The 20,387-nt window shown below is 34.9% G+C and overlaps 1 long non-coding RNA gene across 1 annotated transcript in view; it reads right to left on the bottom strand.

Annotated features, from left to right (window-relative positions):
* Positions 1 to 17,303, bottom strand: part of LOC131383777 (uncharacterized) — a 235,146-nt gene extending 217,843 nt beyond the window's left edge. The window contains exons 1-2 of the long non-coding RNA XR_009214042.1: positions 17,060 to 17,303; positions 1,571 to 1,666 (exon numbers count right to left, since the gene is read on the bottom strand). This is a non-coding gene — a long non-coding RNA (uncharacterized LOC131383777). The remainder of the gene's footprint in view (positions 1 to 1,570; positions 1,667 to 17,059) is intronic.
* Between the last annotated feature and the right edge of the window lie 3,084 nt (positions 17,304 to 20,387).

Raw genomic sequence — 20,387 nt, 5'->3', positions numbered from 1 at the left:
CCCTTCAATAACATACTGTAACCATGACTTAAAATTTTGCATATCATCTGTGTATGGCTCTTACCTACTGCTTCTTGTAAACAAATTGGGTCAGTAGTGACCTCAGGAATGTGGTTATTGCTTTCAATGGAAATACAGGTTTATTGAATTATCATTTCAGTCTTAAACTTACCTGGATTTTTATAAATAATTTTCTAGAGTTGCTACCTACTTCCTCCCTTTTGCCACTAAGATATTTCATAGCAAACTCTCAGAATTCACATGTGAAATCCTAAAGGCCAAAATCTCTGTAATACCAAGGCTTTCAGGAAACTGTACAGTGCAAATAAAAATAAGCAGAATATTAAAATTTGTATTCAAATTAATATAAATATGTTTCTGGGAGAATGAATAATCATTTATGCAATGAATTTAACTAATTTTATATGATAGCAGTCTGACTTTTAGAATATAGAAGTCAGTTAACAGATTTTTCTTGTCCTAGTTCAGAACTTTTGTGCACCTGTGTTTCTTCCATAAAACAAAGAAAAACTTGTTATGCCTAGTTGTAATTTCAACCATGGAGTTCCACACGTTCTTTGGTTTATATGATAGCAGTACGTAGCATAGAGCAGTGGATTAGAGCACATATACTCATGAAAGGTGCAAACAATGTTGATCTTAATCTCTGCACCACTTACTACCTTTGGCTTTACGCAAGTGAATGGATCTGTCTACTCCTCAATTTCTTCAGTTATAAAATGGAAATAATGAGAAAATATTCACCTTGGATTTGTGAGAATATTCACCATGGAATTGTTATGAGACGTAAATGAGATATTGAATTTAAGATAGGCCTGGGCAAGGAAGTAAAATGTATAGATAAAGGAATAAAATGAAAGTTTTATTGGAAGCATCATGATAAAACAAACTAAAATTCCAAAGTGAAAAAAAGTTATACATAAATAGTAAGTGTTTTCACAACTTTTCAGTCTTTCATTCATATCCAGAACAGCAAAGAGTCATAAGCTTGTGAAAAGAGAGAAGTTTTTACAATGTATTTTAAGGGCAAAATTGTGATATAAATTCTACTTCTTTAACCCTAGGGGTACAAGTTGGCAAGTATCTAACCCTCTACTCAAGCCTCATTGGTACACTGAGATAATTTGATATAGATTCCTTGTATCTGGGGGAATGCAGTGACCAGGGTCTGACTTCCATCTCAAGGAATGTGGAGGGCAAGACAGATATTCTGTCAAGTTGCCTGGAAGGAAAAGCTAAGATAAGGTGTTGCTGTATCTAGAAAGCAGCTATACTCTGAACTGTAGGAAAATGAGATGAGACTGAATATGTACCAAGGACCTAGTGTGGACCACACATGAGATAAAGCTATTTTCATGCTGGTTCAAGGTTTGACTTGTAAAACTTACTTTAAGGGGACAAGAAACTCTAAAGTGGAGTGTTTTGTGTGAAGTGGAGGTGTCAGAATCTGGAACAGAGAAGAAAGTATGTATTAGTCTGTTCTCTCAAAGCTATAAAGAACTACCTGAGATTGGGTAATTTATAAAGAAAATAGGTTTAAATGACTCACAGTTCTGCAGGCTGTACAGGAAGCATGTCTGGAGAGGCCTCAGGAAACTTACAATCATGCCGGAAGATGAAGGGAGAGCAGGCATCTCTTACATTGCTGGGGAAGGAGGAAGAGAGTGAACGGGGAGGTGCCACACACTTTTAAACAACCACATCTTGTGAGAACTCACTATCAAGAGAACAGCAAAGAGGAAATCCACCCCCATGATTCAATTACTTCCAAACAGGACCATTCTTCAACATTGTGGATTACAATTCAACATGAGATTTGGGTGGGGACACAAATCTAAACCTTATCAGAGTAGCATGACCAAGACCATAGGATTTTCACCTGGAGGGTCCTAGTAGAAGGCATCTACATGAGAAAGTCAGTGCATCTGCAAACCACCATACAAATGCATTCCATGAATAAGATTATGTTCTTCTTCTTGTCATCACTCATCGTGGGCCATCCCAGAAAGCTTCAGCAACTTACATTGTCAGCTCAAGAAAGGAGAAATGCTAAGTGGGAAACAGAAGGGTAAAGGAAAATGCCTCTTCATAGCAAGCAGCCAGACTGCAGTATGCTCCAGCTTGGGACAGATATTTTACCAAAGAAATAAGTGTGTGTGTATATATATATATATATGGTTGCATTTTGAGAAACTGATTTTTGAATTGAAGTTGCAATTCTGAAATTAAAGTAATCATAGTTCTGCCTAATACCTAAATGTGAACTAAGGAAACTGATGTATTATTTTCAAGTTTTTATCAAGGTAGGGGAGCCTCCACCACTCCACACATTTTAAAATGACAGAAGGAAATAAAAGTAAAGTTGCATTTTGGCACATCATTTTTGTTAGACTTGTTCAACTACCTTACAAGTTATTTGGTTCAGAGAGCTAGCGCCTTTATTTATGAATTCGTTTTGAATGCAAGTTTTACGTTTGAAAACTCAGAGAGTTGGGTTTATACCTAAAATCTTTATTAAGGACCTAAGAAATACAAATTAAAAAAAGCACATATTCTTTGGCTCAAAAAATCATAAACTATTCTCATCAATACTTCATTGCAAATTTAGACAAGTTTATCATTCTTTCCTGTGTTCCTAAACACAGGATTAGAATATTATTTGCTAATTAAATTAATTAAGGTATATATTTTCTCCATTTGAATATATTGCACCCAATTTAATCTCCATATTTCAAATCACCAACAACCATCAATAGTTTACTCTGAAATGCTATACGTTAGTTAACCAAAGGCAATCATGAGTGTTGTATCACCTTGTGTAATATCAATGTTGGGCTTTCTGGCTTCTAACAAAGCCCAGCCATTAAAATCAATAACCACGTTAACTTAAGTTCAGGACATTTTAAAGTTTTGCATATGTTTTTCTAGAAAATCTAGCTCAGTACATTATACTTTTGTTTTCCTAAGGACAATTTTCCACAATGGGATAACATTTCTAAAAGTGAGATTTGCAGCATAATGACATTAATGATAGATATAAATTAATATTACAAATATTTATCAGATTCAATACAAGTTCTTCATAATTAACTCATAAAATTATCTTTTTGATATTTTGAGCAACAAATTACATGACAAAATAGATACTAGGGAGGATCAGTCTATTATTCAACATGAACCTGAAATTTTGTTTGACTTAATTTTAATACTCGATAGTCATAACAATTGAACACTTTTTTTGGCTGATCAAAAATCTTGGATCTATGCCAAGTTCTTTATTCTTAACAATCTAAGAGTTAAATTTTGGCCTTTTTTGTAAGAACTGGCTCACTATTTTAGCCATCTGAGGTGTTTACGTATATGATATGTGCTCTCAGGTATAAGGACATAGTTTTTCCATGTCCTTTACACTGCTTGATTCAGAAATTCTCTATTCTTTTACTTAAAAAAAAGACTTCATTTTCAGAGTAGTTGTAGGTTTGTAGAAAAACTGAGTAGAAAACACATAGAATTCCCGTCTGCCACCCAATAGTTTCCCCTGTTAGTATCTTGCATTAGTGCAATACATTTGTTCCGATTGATGAGTCAATGCTGGCGCATTTTATTAACTAAAGTTGATAGTTTACATTAGAGTTCACTTCTTGTATTGTACATTCTATAGATTTTAACAAATATATAATAACATGTATCCACTATTACAATAACATACAAAATACTTTTGTTGCCCTAAAACCACCCTGAGTTCCACTTACTCATCCCTGTTTCTCCCTGAACCCCTGGCAATGACTAATTCACTACTGTCCCTATAGTTTTGACTTTTCCAAACTATCACACAGTTGAAATCATACAATTTGTAGCCTTTTCAAATTGATGTATTTCACTTAGTAATATGCAATTAGGGTTTCTCCACACTTTTTATGGCCTAGGAGCTCATTTATTTTCATCATTAAATAATAGTTCATTGTAGGAACGTACCACAGTTTGTGTATCCATTTTCCTAGGTTTAAATTGTTTTTCTTTCTCTAGATTCCTTTGGCGGAAGCTTATATTATTAATACTTTATCTTTCTCCTTTGTCTAGGCATATCGCTGAAAGTACCGCTTTCACTGTGTCCACAATATTATTAAGTTGCATTTTCATATTCATTTACTTCAAAATAGATTTACCTAATGCTAAATGACGAGTTAATGGGTGCAGCAAACCAACACGGCACATGGATACATATGTAACAAATCTGCACATTGTGCACATGTACCCTAAAACCTAAAGTATAATAATAATAAATAAATAAATAAATAAATAAATAAAACAGCTTTATTGAGATACAATTCGTGAATATGAAACTGCATGTATTTAAAGCTTATAAATTGATGAGTTTCAATGTATGTACACATGTAGGAAATCACCATCACAATCTTCTTTTTAAAGATAGTACTGTTTTAGCTAATGTAGAAACAAAGAAAAGAGCATGTTATTTGATGCTGGATCAAAAAGGGCTTGATTTTGACATCTGTAGCCAAACTGAGACTTCTTAGTCTTCTAGATTGTCTTTGCTGTATCAGTATCAAGGGACTTTATTTAGAATTTGTAACATATGTTTTTTTAAAGTGGTAAGAAACACATAAAATTAACCATCTTAACCATTGTAAAATGTGTAGTACAATATTAAGTATATTCACATTGTTGTAAAACAGATCTCCAGAACTTTTCCATCTTGCAACTGTATACACATTAAACATCTCTGTCATTCCTATTTTAGTATATGTGCTGCCAAAGCAAGCGCAATAACATATGCTTTTGTAAATATTATCACTTTATTTATCTTTATAGAATTTCTTAGTTTCTTTGATGCTTTCAAGGCCATTATTTACATTGAACTTAGTCCTGCATCATGTTCATTATACCTGTATTTTGATTTAAAATATGCCAAATTAGTCCTAAGAAAGTAAGTTTAAAGTGGATATTTTCAATTTATGCCTATATCTTGAGTTCTAGACTCTACATCTTTATTAATATTATCAATAATTTCCATAGAAGGATTTTATACTACGTACAATTCAGTTCTTAGTGGCCTGATGGCATCATCTCAATTTTCCCATAGATATTGACAATAGTTTCAAATTTGTGTTCAATAAATGATTTCTCTGACACATTTCAACATGTTGAAACCACAATGTATTGTTTATTATAATAATTGCATAGTTTTTGTGTAAAGAAATTTAGTGTGTCAAAAAAAAATTTCCTGGAGGCATTTTTTCCCACCCATATATTATTTACAAGTATGTTGTATAATCTTCAAATATTTGAGAATTTTCTTTCTTTTATTTATCTCTAGTTAAATTTCATTGTGTTTAAAAATATACTTTTAAGATTTCTATTCTTATTAATTTATTAAGGTGTGTTTTATAACCCAGAATTTGCTGTATTTCAGTGAATGTTTCATGTAATCTGGAAGAAAGTGTGTATTATTCTGTTTTTTTAAAAAAATATTATGTAAAAGTTAATTAGATAAACTTTGTTGATATTTATTTTCAGGCCAACTCTATCTCTATGGATTTTTAAAATGTGGTGCATGCACACCAAGGAATACTATGCAACCATAAAAAGAATGAGATCATGTCCTTTGCAGCAACATGGACAGTGCTGGAGGCCATTATTCTAAGGAAACTAATGCAGGAACAGGAAACTTATTTCCACATGCTCTCACTTATAAGTGTTAGCTAAACATTGAGTACAGATGGATACATGTGGAGAGTGGAGGGCAGGAGGAGAGAAGAGGATCAGTAAACAACCTATCAGGTACCATGCTTATTACCTGGGTGATGAAACTATCTGTACACCAAACTCCCATGGCACGCAATTTACCTATATAACAAACCTGCACATGCAACTTTGAACCTAAAATAAATAAATAAATAAATAATTACTGAAAGTGAGGTGTTGAAGTTTCTAACTGTGATACTGGTTTGTATGTTTCTCTCTGCAATTCTGGCCATTTCCAAATATATATTGATGCTCTGTTCTAGAAACGTAGCTATCTGAGAATTGATCCTGTTATCATTATGCGATGTGGTGTACTGGCCTTTACTCCCTGATAATTTTCTTTGTTCTAATGTGTACTTACTGTCGGTTTAAAATAGCCACCTCAGATTTCTGATTAGGGTTATCATGGTATATTTTTCTTCATAATTTTTCTGTTTTTACAAAAGCGTTATTCACAAACAAGCCACCATCCCTTTATTTTTAACCAGAATCTTTATATTTAAAGATGGTTTATTGTAGTCAACCTAAAGTGAGGTATTTTGTTTTTCTTTAACTCTCAAATTCTCTTTAATTTGGTTTATTTGACCATCCACACCTAAGGCAGTTATTGATTTAGTTGTGATAATATCTAATATGTCCATAACTACTTTCTATTTACCACACTTACTATTTATTTCCTCTCTTTTGTGTTCTGTGGTTTTAATTGAGCATTATATAAATCCATTTTATTCCCCCTCTTATGTAAGTTTAATTTATGTTTTTATTTGTTCTAGTTGTTGCTCTGGAGATTGAAAGATACATTTTGAACTAATCCACATACAGCTTCAAATCACACTATAATGTTTCCTTTGTAATGTAGGAACATTATAGCAGGTTATTTCCAATTCCTCCCTCCCACCCCTGTTGGCATTGTTGTCATTAATATCATTTACTCATATCTATAATCACCTAATAGATTGTTAAATGTTTCAACATAAAATTTCTCATGGAAAATTGTCAGTATTATGTATTTTATATATATTTAATAAATACATATATTATATAATTATATATATCTATATTATTTATTTACATTTATAAATATATTTAAATATATATTAATATATTTATATATTTAAATATATATTATAAATAAAAATAAATACATATTAAATACATATAAATTTATATATTTAAATATATAAATGTATATAAAATAAAAATATATGTAAAAATATATTTAAATATATATTTAATACTTTTAAAAATATAAATATATATAGATTAAAAATAAAAAATAGATATTTAATTGACTTTGCTCTTGAAGCCCTACTGGGAAAACAAAAGCCTCTTCAGGCAATGTGTTCTTAGAGCAAAGTTCGAAGAAAAATTATCCAATAGCTGCAGTTTTTCCTCACTGTCAATTTTCATGAAATTGCTGCAAAGATGGTACCTAGAAGTCTATCTATGTTAAACATGATTTCGGAAGGTTTGCAGCCATGTGAAATATGAGTTTTATGATTTATTGGAGTCAATTCACTTTTTTCTGTGGGAATACATTTGATGTCTGTAATAGTATAATGGAAGCCAGTGTGAAAGTTTATTAGATTAAAACACCTATGAATTCTGCTTCTACACAAAATGAGGTAAATCGTTATTAACTTAACGAATGCTCTACCCGACTGCCTTCATGTTATTTGTCTACTACTATATTATCTATTCTAAAGAATGGTCTAATACTAAAATAAATGGAATGAATCAGGGAGACCATATGTGTACTGTTCAAATCATTCAGCTCTGCTAGTGATTTTATTCATTTTTAAATCTATTAATTTAGCTTGTCTATTATATTCACATATAACATATATAAGTTTTACATTAACATATAATACAATATAAAGGCACTCTGGTTTTTAAAAAACTATATCAAAAAGTGTTACAATAATAATGAAAGCTAATATTTTCTAAATTCTAGCAGTGTTCTCAGAACTATCCTTCCTTAACAAAGATTCTATTTAATCCCCTCAACAAATCTATATTGTGGATTTCATTATGATCTTCACTTACAGTTTTGGAAAACGAGGTTCACATAGGTTAGGTAAACTTCTCAAGAGTTCAAGAGTTCACATGAATGAGATAAGCTTCAACCCAAGCAGTAGTTTGAATCCAGAGCTGAGATTCTTAACAACAAAACAACTTTTTACTTTCCCACAAAAATAAACTAGTGATTTTCTTTCATAAAATAAACTTTTTCTTTCTCTTTGTATGGAAAGAGAGAGACAGACAGAAGATGCAGTGATATGTTTTTAAGTTAAAGTTCGCATTTAGCCAGTTAAATTGAATCCTGGATAACATATAAAATTCTTTTTTTTTAATTTGAATAATAACCTCTAGTCATTAACTGCCTGATTTTCTCTTTATTCATGTTAATAAATACTCTAACACATAGGCATACAGTGTTTTGAAACAGAAATAATAATCAAATATTTCAATTTAAAAATACGATATTTTTAATTCTTTTCAATTCTCTGAAAAATGTATACATACTCCAATTATTGTTAATTCCCTAACAGTAGTATATAGATTTTTAAATGAAATGCTTATAAAAATATATCTGGACTAAAAATATAAATATGTATTTCAAATAAAATTACAGAAGTGTTTAATCATGGTAGTTTTTCTTAGAAAAACATCTCAATTATATTTCTGCAGAATATTTGTTTGAACATGTGTCAATAGTAAATTTGAATGATATTATCTTTAAAAAGAAGGCAATTAACATTTAAATAAATGACAAAATATTTTCTGACTTTTATACACAAAGTATTCTTCCAAATTGTTTGCATTATAATAGTTGAACTTTTACTTGGATAAGATATTTCATGAAATAATTTAAAATATGCCGCAAATTAAGTATCACCCCCTTAGAATATATTTGGGAAAGAAAGTCTGATTCATAAAAAGTTAGAGAACAAAGCTTTCATGTAATTTCCTCTCTTCTTTCACACAGGTTTAAAAAATATCTATTCCTTCTATAAACTTTTCCAGGGAATTTGGCAACAAAGATAGTGGACAGAACACAAACCAGTATAGCTCTACCTATTCAGGTGACATCTCATTTGTTCATGCTAATTAAAATCCTTCCAGCGAAACAAATCCGGGCCATGTACACGGAGTTCCTAGTCAACTTTTCCATTCAAGTTACCATGTCATTGGGCCAACAGACATATTTCAGAATAGCGTAGGAAAGCCAATCTGACTTCCTAGGTTAATGAAAGCTCTCTTTCAGTTAAAATGGAAATGGACCCTTGTGATAGCAGTGAGGCTGTGCCTCTTTGATGCAAGGGAGAATAATTGACAGAGGGTCTTGACTGCTGCACTCTAAAATCCATTGCTGTATTTCTCTTTCCACATGCTGCTACTATTTGATGACCGAGTGTGGTTAGGATACTAAGGTATACCACTTCCTGGGAGATGTGGGATTCCTCTGTTAGAATTAATTGAACTTGCTGAACTTGCTGTACTTTCCTTAGAAATGCACTGCAGCTTAAAACACTTCCACCTAACTATCCTTCTTCCTGTCTTGCTTTTTGTCTTTTCTCTTTCTTTCATGAAGGATCAGATTGCCATCGTGGTTTTTATGGGTCTCCCCGCTCTTCTGTTCCCTCTTAGTTTTCTCTCAGTGATGTTTCTCAGATGATCTAGACTAACATAAACAAAAAGTGTATACGTGTGTGTGTATACACACACACACACACACTCTGGTTGTTTTCAGCTTTTGTTGATAAAGAACAAAGCTACTAAAACATTTTTAAGGAGGCATGTCTGTGTGTGTGTGTGTGTCTGTGCACGTGTGCACATAAGTTTTCAATTCTCTTGGCAAATATCTGAGAGTGATATTACTGGGTCAAGTTTATATCTTACTTGTTAAGAATCTACCAACTTATGTTCCAAAGTGTCTATATGATTTTACATTCCCTCCGCCAATGCTTGAGGGTTTCAATTTACCTACTTCCTCACCAAAAACTATATATATATATATATATGTATATATAATGTTTTATACAATAAATTAAAAGTAGAATCTTTTATGTATATATTTTATTTTATAAGATATATATTTATGTATATATTTGATTTTATAAGATATATATATGTATATATTTTATTTTATAAGATATATATTTATGTAGCCGGGCGCCGTGGCCACGCTTGTAATCCCAGCACTTTGGGAGGCCGAGGCGGGCGGATCACGAGGTCAGGAGATCGAGACCATGGTGAAACCTCGTCTCTACTAAAAATACAAAAAAATTAGCCGGGCGTGGTGGCAGGCGCCTGTAGTCCCAGCTACTCGGAGAGGCTGAGGCAGAAGAATGGCGTGAACCCGGGAGGCGGAGCTTGCAGTGAGCCGAGATTGCGCAGATGAGACTCTGTTCAAAAAAAAAAAAAATATTATGTAAATTCATAAAAGTATATTTTAATATTTTTTTATTAAATATATATTATGTATTATTTTAGTCATAAATAATTTTATGTATATTTTTTACATAAATATATTTTATGTATTTTTTTTATTCAAAATTTATGTTTTTATCTTTTTTTTCAAGTATGTACGTATTTTATTCATAAATAACAAAGTATATAATTTTTCATAAGTATATTTTATGTATATATTTTCTTTCATAAAGTATATATTATGTATATTTTCTTTCTTTTTTATTTATTTTCTTTATAAATATATTATGTATATTTTCCTTTATTAATGTATATATTTTATTTTATAAGATATATATTTATGTATATATTTTATTTTATAGTATAAATATTGTTAAATATATTGTTATAAAATAAGTTGAAAAATAAGTTTTATTTTAGATGTATATGTAAAATATAATTTATTTTTAACTACATGAAACTAAAAATACTTCAGTTTTTCTGCTTACTTTCTACCAGTTATTCCTGTACCTTTTCTCTCTTTTATTTAGTTATTTTTTGTATAACAGTTGATTGAGGTAAATTTTCATTCCATAAGATACACCATTGTGAATGTTTGTAATTAAATATTTCGTAAATTTATAGAGTTGTAAGCTATTACACAATCCTGTTATAAAACATTTCTGTCACCCTGTCACCCAAAGAGTTTCTTTGTACATGTTACCAATCAATGCTTCCTTCAATTTCCCAGTCCCTGGCAACAACTGGGATCATTTGTGTTCTGATCACCTCCACTACTAATTTGGTTGGTGAAGCAGGAGTCCCTCACCCCAAATAGTATAAAATAGCTGAACACACACAACCTGATACCGCACAGATGAGATCTACTGCAGGTTATTAGTTACATATACTCACAGCCTAAAGACGAGGGGCACTAGGCCACGCAGAGATGCACTCTGGAGCACAGTAAATCAGTAGGGGCACTGGGAGTTAGGCTTTCTAGTAACAGGTGGGTAAGATGTTCCTGATTCCCATGGAAGGTGTGACTAATTTGTTTGACTAATTTTTTGGCTGTAAGGAATTGAAACTGTTAGGTTGAGGACTAGGTGGAGTGTAGTTGGTCTGGCTGATACAGGGACTAGCTGTATAGGGACCCTTTCCCTTTGAATGGGGACATATCCAGCAAGAGCAGGAGACTTACCATTAGGCCTCTGAGGACTTAGGAGAATCAAGGAGATAAAGGCAGAACTTGAAATTTTATCCCATACAAGACAATTTATATCTGGCTTCTTCTATTTAGCCTGACATTTTTGAGGTTAATGTGTTCCACAACATAAGTACCAAATAGCACATATATCATAACAGTAGTAGTCTGTTCCTTTTTATTGCTGAATAGTATTCCATTTTATATATTTAACATAGTTTATTTACCTGTAGAAGAATCTTGTGATTGTTTTCCACTTTTGTTAATGAACAGCAAAGCTACTAAAACATTTTAAGGAGGGATGTGTGTGTGTGCGTGTGTGAGAATTTTCAGTTCTCTGGGCAAATATCTGGGAGTGAAATTACTGAGTCATCTGTCAAATGTATTTTTTTTTATTTTACTTTACATTCTGGGATATATGTGCAGAAGGTGCAGGTTTATTACACAGGTATACACGTGCCATGGTGGTTTGCTGCACCTATCAACCCATCATCTAAGTTTTAAGCCTACTGAATTATGTTCCAAAGTGCTACATGATTTTACATTCCCTCCACCAATGTCTGAGGGTTCCAATTTCTCTACTTCCCCACCAAAAACTTGATATTGTCAATTTTTTATTACAGCCATCCTAATATATGTGTAACTATATTATATGGTAGTTTTAATTTGAACTTTTCTAATGCAATAAAGTAATAAAAATATATAATAAGTAAATAAATGGGATAAAATGGTGCTCTAATTAAAGGTATATAAGCCATCCTTTAACAAGAAAAAAATAAAGCTTTTCAAAGCCCTAGGTGGATATGGGAGCAAGGAATTCTATTGGAAATATTTATTTAATTTGTGAATCCAACTTTTATAGAACAACTTGAACAACTGGGAAAGTTTTAGAGAATTAATTAATAATTAATTAATATTTTAACTCAGTTATCATTGAATTATAAGTAATAGGCAAAATAATAAAAATACAAAAAAATCCTCATGCAATGAGAGGAGATATATTTATCTTTTGTGTGTATATGTGTATGTATATATATATATATAAAACCATATGTATATTTAACCTTACATATAATTTATTGTATATTTGAGAATATACAATAAATTATAGGTGACCATGTTCACTCTACCATGCTACAGAAAATCAGAACTCATTCCTCCTATTTAACTGTAATGTTGTACCTCTTAACCAACCTCTCCTCATTTTGTTTTCTACCTCCCCTTCCCAGCCTCTTATACCCACAATTCTTATCACTACTCTTCTGAGCTCAAATTTTATCAAGTCAGTTTTTAATGACACATTACCACCTTTTCCATATCTCTTAATTATGTGTATATATATGTATATATATATACATATAAAACCTCATATATATAAAACACCTTATATATATATACATATACACATAACCTTATGTGTATATACACACACACACATATATATATATATATATATACACACACACAACCTTACATGTAAATATGAGGTTCACAGTGCATATTTAAGTGACAGTATTTTAAGACAAACAAGTGATTGATGTAAAACTCAGGACACTTACTTCTGGCAGGGGGTAGGTGGTTTGTGACCAGGAAGGAGCAATAGTGGGTGTGAGTACTGACAATGTTCTTTTTGATCTGCATGTTTGTTTCTAGTTATTTAAGCCATACATATACATTATCTTACTGTTTCGTGAATGTGTTATATTTCATAATAAAAGGTGAAATACACAGATTTTAATTTGGGGCAGCTAATTTCTTTTCCAACCCATAAGGATTTGAGAAAGTGGGCTTTAATTACTATTTAACACATTGAAGGTGGTTTTAAGTGACTTTATTCACATGCTTTTGTTTTCTTGACGATATATTCAATTCATGTCACTTTAAGAGGAGTATGTCTACTTAGGAGATATGGGAGAGGTGATGATTTGTCATTAAAAACTGAGTTGATAAAATTTGAGGTCAGAAAAGTAAAGAGTAGAATTGTGGGTATAAAAGTCTGGGAAGGAGAGGTAGAAAACAGAGGCTGGGGAGAGGTTGTAATAGATACATTACAGTTAGATAGGGGGAATGAGTTCTAGTTTTCTGCAGCACTGTAGGGTGACTATGGTCACATGCAATTTATTGTCTATTCTCAAAAAGCTGGAAGAGAGAATTTTGAATGTTCACATGACAAAGAAATGATCATTTTTTTGATCATTAATTTCCCCAATTGATCATTACACATTATATATGGGTATCAAAATATCAGTCTGTATCCCATAAATATATACAATTATTACACATCAACTAAAATTTTAAAAATACATTTAAAAAACTGACTTGGTATCATGCACAATTTACTATTTTTGAACAAGTGCTTTCTGACTCCTTGTTTTCAGTTAGAGAAAAAAATTTTTAAAGTTATTTAAACAATATATGCAACTTACCTTTGCAGTCATACATTTTATGTATAATTAATTTTTGTTATTTTTGGAGATCTTGATATTCCTTAAAATTTCTAAATCCAAAATATAACGTGAACATAGCAATTTAGTTTATCTCTTCCAAATAGACTACTTGTTCCTTAAATGTATGAATTGCTTGCCAAATATTTTATTTATATTATAAAGCATTTTTGATAAATTTAAAATTAAAATAATTCTACAGTTTCCAAATGTGTTTAGAATTTACATTACTGCATTCGAAAGTATAAAATTATTAAAGTAGTAAATTATTAAAGTAGTAATGGTGCTTTCAAACATGAAAGTAGTAAAAGTTTTAAGTACAAATGATTGATTCAGCTACCTGGGAGACAAAAAATTACAGTTAATATCAAAGTAAAGTCAACAGCAAGTTCACTGTAGATAAGCCTTTGAAATGTTTTTTGAGAATACTTAACAAGCCAAATCCAGTCAAGCTGACACTATATTATATACTAATGTATTGTTAAGAAAACTCAAGGAAGCGCAGAAGAGGTTTATGAATGTCTTTAACGTTATTTTATGTGTCTAAATTTTGTTTTAGCTTTGTCAAAAGTTTAAAGGCAACATCCTGGAGCCAGTGAAGATGTATGTAAGCCCTTAGGTATGTAGCCCTATATATATGAAAAAAAGATTTTAAAAGTATATAACTAATAATTCCATATTAACTATGTGTATAACTACATATTAGTGGAAACAAAGTGTACAGCAAGATTTCACAATACTTTTCCATAAATTGTGAGAATCCAAGTAATCTTCCATGGTTTTTCTGCCTTTTCTTATTCTCTTACTTTTTTGTAAATAACCATTAATTATTTCTATAAAGTGCTAAAATCAATAAAAGATTTTTATTCATCTGAAAGTAGGGCAAATCTGTTTTCTTTCTGTTTACAAAACTTTTTTCATTTGGGCAGGTGCGGTGGCTCACACCTGTAATCCCAGCACTTTGGGAGGCTGAGGCAGATCATGAGGTCAGTAGTTCCAGACTAGCCTGGCCAATATAATGAAACCCCATCTCTACTAAAAATACAAAAAAATTAGCAGGGTGTGGTGGCAGGTGACTGTAATCCCAGCTACCCGGGAGGCTGAGGCAAGAGAATCGCTTGAATCCTGGAGGCAGAGGTTGCAGTGAGCTGAGATCACGCCATTGCACTCTAGCCCCTGGATCTAGCAGATGGCTCTAACTTCTGAATATACGGAGTCTAAGAAAAAAATCATTAGGGTCTTTATGCATATTATACATTTGCTAAGGTATGGTCCAAAGCAGTATCCCAGCCTGACATGTTAGCTGTCTCGATATTCTGTTCCATGCGCAATTGCTGGAGGTTACTTTTCGGGTTTCTTCAGATGTCTTCAAAAGTGTGTCACAAAAATCCCCTTTCCTTAATCGAGAATATCCAACTATCTGTCAACTATTGTGCTATAGCATCGTCAATATATCAGATAGAAATGCAAAGCTTCTGTCTCAATGTTCAAAATGTAATGGTTTTAAAGGCCAACATTTGTTCTAACAGATCCCATAGAAGAATCAGTCTGATGTCAAAGAGTGAAATGAAGGCCAGATTTCAGCTCTCTCTCACCTTCCACAATTATGTATAGTGTTCTTTATAATTTACTTCCTAAAACAGAGTTTTGAAAGTTTGTTGGTAATGAAAATCCACAGCAAGTCAACTTAATTGTTATCTTACCAGGACAGAAGACTGAATATTATTCATTTAAAATTTTGAGAACATATGGCCAGGCATGCTGGCTCACGTCTGTAATCCCAGTACTCTGGGAGGCAGAGGCGGGAGGATCATTTGAGGTCAGGAGTTCGAGACCAGCCTGGGAAACATGGCGAAACCCCCTCTCTACAAAACATACAAAAATTAGCCAGGTGTGGTGGAGTGAGCTTGTAGTCCCAGCTACTTGTGAGGCTAAAGTGAGAAGTTCGCTTGAGCCCAGGAGGCAGAGGTTGCAGTGAGCTGAGATGGTGCCACTGCACTCCAGCCTGGGCAACACAGGGAGATCCTGTCTCATAAATAAACAAATAAGTTTTGAGAACATAGCCTTTATGTAATTGGGAATAAGCATCAGAAATTTTGACTTAAGCATGTAATAAGTTAGGTGTAATTAAATAGAAGTTAAAAGTTAAAAAATATATTAGTAACAAATTATGAAGCAGCTAACAAAGTAAATAATGCACAATGCAAACTTTTGTGTAAAAGAATGATGCACCAATGCATAATTAATAAAACAAGTTCTTATAGGAAAACAATCATGAAATATAATTATTATGTAATATAAATAAATCATGTTATTTAATGCTTATTTATTATATGTTACATCTACTTTAATATCCAAGTGTTTGCTGTTTTATGAAGAGATCCTGATTATTCTTGCCTGCATGATAATTTATGCCATTTCTTTCTTTTTCTCCCCAGTCTCACCTTCTGTGTCTCTATTTGACTTCTGTCTTTTCCAGTCTCTCGCTCATTTTCTTCTTCTATCTCTGTCTGTCTGCAAGACAGACAGTTTTGGCTCTCTCACACTGTCCTCTTTTATCTTGGCTGTCTGCTTTGGCTCTGTGGCTCCTGCTGCCCCATGCCTCCAGCTGCACAGCCAGCTCTCTCCTTGCTTTCAGGGTCAGCAGCTTAACTCTTTCTCTCTCTGGCCGTCTATATTTGCCATTTCCTCCCTTTTCTGTTTCCAATCTCCTTTCTTAGTTTTTCTCTTTCTCCCTTTCAAGGAGAACATGGGGGCTAATTCCTAGATCCGGCAGAGAGCATAATGTATCCGCTCTTGTGAGGATGGAGTTTTATTATGCACATAGAGAATTAAAGCTTGGCACACTCAGTCCTCATCTGAGCCAAACTTAGACCAAAAAACTGAAGGCTTATGAATGGGGTCTTTGGGTGAGATAAACTGCAGTACTTTAGCCTCTTTTGCTTTTCCTTGTCCCTGTTTCGACGGTTGTTCTTCCAAACCTGCAACATTTTCCCCAAAGGACTATCCGGGGGAATGTCAGAAGGAGTCCCTTTGGCTCCCTCTTTCCTTTGTCCCCTAGGCCTGGAATTCTTGTCTCCCATTTTCAGCCAGTCTCTGTGTGTGAGTTTTTTCCTGTGTACCCAATCCCCCTTACTGGAGGTTTTTTGCACACCCTGAGGACCTCCGAAAATACCCAACCACCAAAGCGGTACTTATAGTCCAATTTTCCTACCTTGGCTGGTGCACGAGGTTGCCTGGTTGCCGCAGTGCCTGCTTTTCTCCCTGTGTCACCTCTACAGTCTCCTGAATAAGTCTCGGGTTCATCTATGGCTTCTGTGGGGAGCCAGCGAGAGGTGACAGCATGCTGGCAGTCCTCACAGCCCTCACTCGCTCTCGGCGTCTCCTCTGCCTGGGCTCCCACTTTCGTGGCACTTGAGGAGCCCTTCAGCCCACCGCTGCACTGTAGGAGCCCCTTTCTGGGCTGGCCAAGGCGGGAGCCAGCTCCCTCAGCTCGCAGGGAGGTGTGGACGGAGAGACGCCAGCGGAAACCGGGGCTGTGCGCGGCGCTTGCGGGCAGGCTGGACTTCCGGGTGGGCGTGGGCCTGGCGGGCCGCTCACTCAGAGCAGCCGGCCGGCCTTGCCGGCCCCGGGCAATGAGGGGCTTAGCACCCAGGCCAGCGGCTGCAGAGGGTATACTGGGTCCCCCAGCAGTGCCAGCCCACCGGCGCTGCACTCGATTTCTCACCGGGCCTTAGCTGCCTTCCCACGGGGCAGGGCTCAGGACCTGCAGCCTGCCATGCCTGAGCCTCCCACCCTCTCCATGGGCTCCAGTGCTGCCCGAGCCTCCCTGAGGAGCGCCACCCCCTGCTCGACGGCGTCCAGTCCCATCGACCACCCAAGGGCTGAGGAGTGCGAGCGCACCGCGTGGGACTGGCAGGCAGCTCCACCTGCAGCCCCTGTGCGGGATCCACTGGGTGAAGCCAGCTGGGCTCCTGAGTCTGGTGGAGATGTGGAGAACCTTTATGTCTAGCTCAGGGATTGCAAACACACCAATCAGCACCCTGTGTCTAGCTCGAGGTTTGTGGATGCATCAATCCACACTCTTGTGTCTGGCTGCTCTGGTGGGGCCTTGGAGAACCTTTGTGTCCAGATCAGTATCTAACTGATCTGATGGGGACATGGAGAACTTTTATGTCTAGCTCAGGGATGGTAAACGCACCAATCGGCGCCCTGTCAAAACAGACCACTAGGCTCTACCAATCAGCAGGACGTGGGTGAGGCCAGATAAGAGAATAAAAGCAGGCTGCCTGAGCCAGCAGTGGCAATCCGCTCGGGTCCCCTTCCACACTGTGGAAGCTTTGTTCTTTCGCTCTTTGCAATAAATCTTGCTACTGCTCACTCTATGGGTCCACACTGCTTTTATGAGCTGTAACACTCACTGCAAAGGTCTGCAGCTTCACTCCTGAGCCAGCGAGACCACGAACCCACCAGAAGGAAGAAACTCCAAACACATCCGAACATCAGAAGGAACAAACTCCGGACACGCCGTCTTTAGAACTGTAACACTCACGGCGAGGGTCCGCGGCTTCATTCTTGAAGTCAGTGAGACGAAGAACCCACCAATTCCGGACACACCAGGACACCCAGACAGAGTGGGGCACGAAAATCGGGTGGGACATGTCTCTTCTCTCAGCCAGAGTCCCACTCCACGTAGGCACGGAGATCCCGAACGGGCCCTCAGGTTGTGAGAAACACACTCACCCGTTCAAACCCAAAGAATGGACTTAGAGGCACGAAGAACAGTGAAAATGAGACTTTTTATAATGGCCTTGTAACATCAGGTGTCTGGGATGACACACCTGGGACAGTCACAACAGGTAATTTATCTCCAGTGCGCAAGTCCCTCCCCTAGTTCCTCACTGGTTGAGTACTATGGGGTTATAACCTTCCCGGACGACACTAAGTTTCATTATCCTCCTTATAAGGTTATTAACCCATCCGCTTCCCCGCTTAAGTTTCAATTTCCCAATAATGAAACTTTCTTCTCTTTTATGGGCTGACCCCTCCTCTACATTCTGTTTGCTTACTGTGACCTTCCAAGGTGCGTGGGCCATGCGGTTTGTTACATTTGCAGGCTGGCTGCCGGTACTTAGATTGATCATGCCTTGAAAATGGACCATTTAAAATGTTTTCTCACAGAACTCACTTCTACTTCCATTCTTTTTCAATATTACTTGCTATAAAAGTTTCCTAATTTACTTTAAATCCTTCCACACATCAGAAACAATGTCTTCTTCCTCTGTAAACCATTGCAGAGTATATGGCTCTACTGAGAATAATATTTTAATATCTTCCTAATTTATTTTTTGTGTCTACTAAATTGTTAAATTCTCAGAGCAAGAACTCTGTCCCACCTAGAATAAAGCTGAAAACATCACACACATAATTACTGTTTTACAAATAAATAAATTAGCTGAAATGTATTTTGTCAAAGAAATTGAACAACTGAGATAAATAAGTAATTTGTCCTAGTTATTGACTGTCCTTTTAATGTTTGAATAATTTTTGGCTGCCCAACTTCATTTGAATACTCTTCTGAGGTTTAATTTTCTAAAGGAGTCAGAATCTTCCCTCCCTAATTTATCTTTCATCTAGATTATAAACACATGATACAGCCAGTCACTCACATTGTTATGAGACTACATCTTGGGAGGGAGCGGTAGCAGCAGGCAAGCTGGCATTCACTAAACAGCCTCACTAGCATGAGCTCTGTATCTGAATGTAGTGGGTACAGTGCAGTGTAGCATTAGCTGGAGTAACTCTTCCTTTTCCCTGGCTATAGAGCCCTCAAGCCTGACTCTTATAACCCAGGGTGTTTTTGGTCATCAGACAGAATAATTCTTGGTGTATTTCTTTACTCTTCGAATTGTTCAAAATTGGGTCTATTGCTTTCAACTAAAAACCTGATTAGACATATAGCTATTGACACTGGGTTTGACAACAAACTATACTGTTTAAGGTGAAGATGTCAAACGTAAAGAGTAGAAATGAACACAGGAAATTTAAAACCTGAGAAAATAAATCGCCATGATGTGTAGTTTCACAAATAAAGCAAAAACTATCTTAATTTAAAAATAATAGTTTTTGAAAGAGTTCTCTATGGATTCTTAATTGGCACATGAATTAATCACATTTTAACTATCGAAATAAATAACAAATTTGGCAACTTAAACAAACATTGGTTTGGGAAGAACATTAGCTGGGATGATGTTTAAAGACAAAAAACTGATTCATATTTTAGTTCCCTAGTTAAAAAGGTAGATCCTAAAGGAGCAATTTCACTCATACAGAGACCCTTGTGAAATTTTACTATTTACTACCCTAACTTATTGTTTGTTCCTAGTTAATTAGGTAACTAGTCTAACTAGTCTATATATGAATCAATTAATGTCTAGCTATATTCATTTCCAAGGCCTATATCTTGCATAATCATTTCATTAAACTTACAAAATGCCTTAGAACATAAAATCAGGTATTTTTCTCGATAATTGACTAAATGA

The sequence above is a fragment of the Hylobates moloch genome, unplaced genomic scaffold, assembly GCF_009828535.3.
Source record: "Hylobates moloch isolate HMO894 unplaced genomic scaffold, HMol_V3 SCAFFOLD_6, whole genome shotgun sequence".
NCBI lineage: Eukaryota > Metazoa > Chordata > Mammalia > Primates > Hylobatidae > Hylobates > Hylobates moloch.
This window is presented reverse-complemented; position numbering and strand designations above follow the sequence as displayed.